The 5113-nt window shown below is 45.7% G+C and overlaps 1 long non-coding RNA gene across 2 annotated transcripts; it reads left to right on the top strand.

The window, feature by feature from the left end:
- Positions 1 to 1896: 1896 nt before the first annotated feature.
- On the top strand, positions 1897 to 4486 carry LOC143394448 (uncharacterized). 2 transcript variants are annotated; one of them, XR_013090695.1, is made up of 4 exons: positions 1897 to 2035; positions 2880 to 2966; positions 4019 to 4101; positions 4241 to 4486. It is a non-coding gene; the product is annotated as an uncharacterized LOC143394448 (long non-coding RNA). The 2 variants fall into 2 exon arrangements; XR_013090696.1 differs by having other exon boundaries at positions 1897 to 2149.
- Positions 4487 to 5113: the final 627 nt, after the last annotated feature.

The following is a 5113-nucleotide window of genomic DNA, read 5'->3' as shown; positions in this document are numbered from 1 at the left end:
GGCTGGCAGGTGAGTTGTTGGTGCAAGGGAGAGGGGTTAACAAGTTTATAGAGAAGTTAGCTAACAGATGGGTAAGGGGTTGGTGGATGGTTGAAAGATTTTGGAGATAAGTGGGGAATGGGGCCTGGATGGGGAGGAAAGAAAGGAGTTTTGAAATATGGGGCTTCTTTACAGATGAAGGGATTGGTGGGTGGGCCAGAAAAAAAATGGCAGTGATCGAGGGTTCTGTGGAGGTTCAGGAAACTGGTTGGAAGTGGAAAAACTGTAAAGGTGGGTGAGTAGATGGAGGGCGGGTGGACAGTTGGGTGGAGGAGCTGGTGGGCAGATGAGGAGTGAGCTGAACCATGGAGATTTGATGGATGGGTAGTTGATGGAAGAATAGAGATAGATAAATGGAGGATGGCAGAGAAACAGCTGAGATGTCCAACAGAAGACAGCATTGGCAGATGGTAGACCCACTGGCAAAGGAACAGGAAAAATGGCGGAGGTGCAAAACCTTCAGTGGGATGATATGGAAGATGGTGAAAGGAGGGGCTGGTGGAAAGGTAGAAAGGTTGACTGAAAGATGGAAGAGTTGGCTCTGTGTCCTGGGCATTAGCCTGGACAGGTAATAGAATCTTGCAGTGCCCAGCCCAGTGGGTGGCTGTGACCATCTTCCTCTGGTGTCTTTCCTCCCTCTCTGGAGCCGGGTTCTCGCTAGGCTCATAAATCCCCAGTCCAGCAGGCTTTCTGTAATTATCCCTGGAACAGTAGCCAGAGAGGTGGGGCAGGTGGGGCTGGGAAGAAAAGAGCTGACTCAGAGGCTCTGTCTTTTGGTGGTTTGTCAAATGTGGCCAGTGTCCAGCATGCTAAGGGCAGTCCCCAAGACGCCTCCCTTCCCAAGGCACCTGGCTGACATGAATCCCATTCTGCATGCCCCCAAAGAATATGGGACCAGGAGGAGAAGTGCTCATTAGATTAAGAACTTGACAGATCTCTCTGCCTCCCGACTCTGTCTCCTCTGATTCTCTCTCTTCCTCTTTTTTCTGTTCTTTCATGCCTCTATTTGTTCCACTTCTTCAATATCCTTTTCTTCCATTTGTTCTCTATTTCTATTTATCTCTCTGTTGTTTTCTTTCTTTCTTTCTTTCTTTTTTAAATATCTTGTTTCTTTTCTCTCCCTTTTCTGTTTCTTGGTGACTTTTCTTTTGCTGTCTTTGTCCACCTCCCGACTTTTTTTCCCTATCATTTTTTTTTAATCCTCTTCTGCCTCTTTCCCTGCCCACCACTCTGGACCTCTCTCCTGGGCAGGCCTCTGTCCTTGGCATGGGAATCTGTCTTTTGCATGGGAAGCCACTAAATGAAAGTAAAGGCAAGGCCACCCTCCCTCTGCAGATGACAGGTCCCAGTCAAGGAAGACTCTCCCTCCTGAGACAGTGGACACAGCTGGGAGGGGACAGCAGGGTCCTGGCATAGACCCATGTGAGACTTTGGTATGGAGTTGACCATCTCATGGGGCGCGGTTTTAATCTTAAGGAGTCCACAAAGAGGCCCAGTGGTTAAGAGTGCTCTGGAGTGTGAGACACCTGGGCTCACATCTCAGCCCTGGTTCTACTCACTAGCTGTGGGATCTTGGACAAATGGTTAGCTTCTCTGATCCTCACTTCACTCATCTCTAAAATGGGACTCCAAATAATATCTTCTTCTTGAGGTGTTTGTGAAAATTAAATGAGAGTGTTGGAAGAAAAGTTCCTGTATCCGCATCAAGATTCAACCAGAGAAGATGGGAAACCACTAGAACAACAGAGAATAAGGGCGTTGGTGGGAGGGTTTGGTCCTGTGCAATTTTGGGCAGCTGGTCAAACACTCTGCAGGAGGCTGTAACTTCTGTGTTTGGGGCAGAAGTCACCAGGGCAGGCTGTGGGGGAAGGAAAGGCAGGAGCTGGAGGGCAAAGACAAAGAGGAATCTGAGGTGCCTTGAGTCCCCGACAGCCTTTCATCTCCTTTGAATCTCCAGCTCTGAAGATTCATGACCCACGACCTGCTGGAGAGGCTGGTGAGCACTTTCATGTCATTTGATGGGCTCCCGGGCCAAGAGGTGGGCAAGCTGGAGGAGGGTGCCTGGCAGAGAGCACAGGAGCTGCAGCAGGTGCTGTCCTGGACTGACCAGGTGAGCTTGCAACCAGCAGAGACATGGGTGCACCACCACAGCCCGGGGATGTGGGTCTAGGTGCTCACCCCACCCCCATAGCTACCTCTGAGTTGTTAAAACAAAACAGAACAACAAAACCAAAGTCTGGCTGCTGCTGCTCCTTCATGTCTCTTGGGGCCTAGGCTGACTCAGAACCATGCAGAGAGGGGAATTCTGGGAAACATAGTTCTAGTTTAGTTAAACTGATTCAGTGCAAATCCACAACATCCCCAGAAGCCATGCTATTTTGGCCTTTAATATCATTTCTCTTCTTTTTTTCTTTTATGAAAAACATTGTAAATATTTGTCTCTTCTTTTTTAAAAAATTAAACCTTTAACTTTAGCTGGCAAAAACTGTATATATATTTATTGAGTACAACATGTTTTGATATATGTATACCTTGTGGAGTGGTTAAATCGAGCAAATTAACATTACTTCACGTACTTATCACTTTTTTTATATTGAGAACTCTTAAAATTTATTCTCCTGGCAATTTTCAAGAATAGATTGTTGTTAACTATGGTCACCATGAGTTCTAATAGAGCTCTTCAACGTATCTTTTCTTTTTTTAATTTCCTAACCTGAATTCTGAGCCTGAAGATAGACTGCTTTGTTCTCCAGGTGATTTAGTTAGGGTACTAAATATAAAATGCTTCAATAAATACTTTTGTGTGTTTTTAAATTTCACCTGGTGATTCTAATGTTTAGGTGGGCATGGAAGTTCATTTGTCCACAATCAGCAGCAACTGGCCACAATAAACACCAGGGCCAGGGAAGTCCAAGGTCACACAACTGGTAAGTGATGACTCTTCCACTTGACCAAAATTCTAGGTTCTGCTGTATCACATGGCTCCTGCAGAGGACAGGGCAGGGAGTGGACATGTTGGTGAGCTCAAGTCTGTGGCACAGATATGGGGTATGAAGGGAAGGCTCCCCTTCTCCTGCTTATTTCATAATATGCTCTGTTTAACCTCTAGGAATCTGGCTTGGGGCTGTGGCTGGGCTAGCCCACTTCCCAGTGGCCAGGCCCGAGTTTTGGAGACAGGAAGAGGGCACATCTTATGTGGCAGTTGGCTTATCACTAAAGGTCTGTGCTCCCTTTGCATGTCTAGGAAGAAGTGACTTATGGAGAAGCAACTGCCCATTCAAGGACTGCATTTTCCAGGTCTTTCTGCATGAGGCAGGGCCTAGGGCATGTGAATGGAGGTGATGTGAATCACTTTCTGGCTGGGAAGCTTAAGAAGCAGTTGAGCTTTTCCACCTGTTTGGTCATCTTCTGGGAGGAGGTCAACCTCCATACCTGGGTACTAGGTGATTGACTGGAGCAGTCTCCTCCTCTTGCCAACCAGGAGCACTTGGATCAGACAGTTCTTTTAGGGGTGAATCAACTTTTATTGTGATAAGTATCTGGCAATATGCCAATCCAATTGTTCTCAAAGTGTGGGTCATGGACCAGCAGCAGCAGCAGCAGCAGCCGCCCCTGGAAACATGTTAGAAATGCAAACTTTCAGCACAACTCTTGATCTACTGAGTTTGAAAACTTGGGGCTGAGAGCCAGCCTTTGGGGCTTTACCAAACATCCAGAGGATCCCAATGCGTACTCAAGTTTGAAAACCCTGGTTCTAGCCTCATCACCATTTCATTCATAGCTCATGAATGGAGAGCCAAGCTCAGGGCCTCACAGCTGGCTTCCTGCCCTCCCCCATGCCATCCTCATCCCCCATTCCATCTTTGCCTCCCAAGGGCCTTCTGCAGAAGGCAGCAATGACACATGCTCTAATGCATGACATGAAGGCAGCATGAGAGAGTTCATTAATTCCTTCCTCAATTTTTCAATCTCTTGACAGTCACTGAGAAGCATTGGCACTAGGCTGACTGACAACCTTCCCTGAGGAGCTACAGAATACAGTTTGGACCTATAGCCCTATAGGTAGGTTTTATTACCACCACAGACTTTCAGATGCAAAAGCAGAGCTCAGAGAGTTGTGGATTGGGGTGGGGATGGGTTCCAGGATTCAAGCCCTGTTCTCTCTGCTTCCATCTCCCATATTCTTTCTGCACTCTTACAGCTTCCAGGATTGCATTTCCAGATGAGTGATCTTTGGCAGACAGAACTTATCAATTGCAACATCTTGCACCTATGGAATGGCATCCAAGCCATTCAGGGAAGATTTGCCTGTCACATTTTTCTGAATACATTAGACATGGGTATATGTTTGATTTATTCATGGTCTGTGACTACAAATTCAATACATCCCAAAAGAATGACTGACTGAGCTAATTAATAAATAAACTAATTGGTGGTGGTGGTGTAACTTGCTTAAATACTTGATTTTTCATCCCTAGAAACTTCTTGGATTCCTACAGATGGGAAAACTATCTGCACAGAGGCTGGCACCCAGTTGCAGTTGCTGCAATTGTTTGCAGAGGCGAGCAAATGAACATAGCCCTCACAGGCCAGGAACGACAGGGTGTGAGTGAAGGTAGTATTTTCTTGAACTTAAACATATGTCAGAATTACTTGTAGGGCTTGTTAAAACACAGGCTCCTAAGATCCATCCCCAGAGTTTCTGATCTGGTAAGTGTGGAACTTGGCCAAAATTTTGCATTTCTAACAATTTCCTAGGTGATCCTAATACTGCTGGTCTAGGAACCACATTTTAAAAACCACTGGGTTAGTGTAATGTTAGATGCTGTAACAAATAAACCCCTGAATGTCAATGGCAGACCACCATGAAAGTATATTTCCCACTCATTGGTAGGGGAATAGTTGAATGTGTCATGATATGACATGTGTTGTTGCAGTTGGGAACAATCAGATGTAAATGGATTAATTCGAAGTGCTATCTATGATTTGTTAATGGATAAATGATACTGCTGTTGGAAAGAATCAGGTATAAGTATATTGATCTGAAGTGCTACATATGATCTATGGACTGACA

This window comes from Callospermophilus lateralis, chromosome 3 (genome assembly GCF_048772815.1).
Source record: "Callospermophilus lateralis isolate mCalLat2 chromosome 3, mCalLat2.hap1, whole genome shotgun sequence".
NCBI lineage: Eukaryota > Metazoa > Chordata > Mammalia > Rodentia > Sciuridae > Callospermophilus > Callospermophilus lateralis.
Note: the sequence above shows the minus strand (reverse complement) of the source record. Positions and strands in the feature narration are given on the sequence as shown.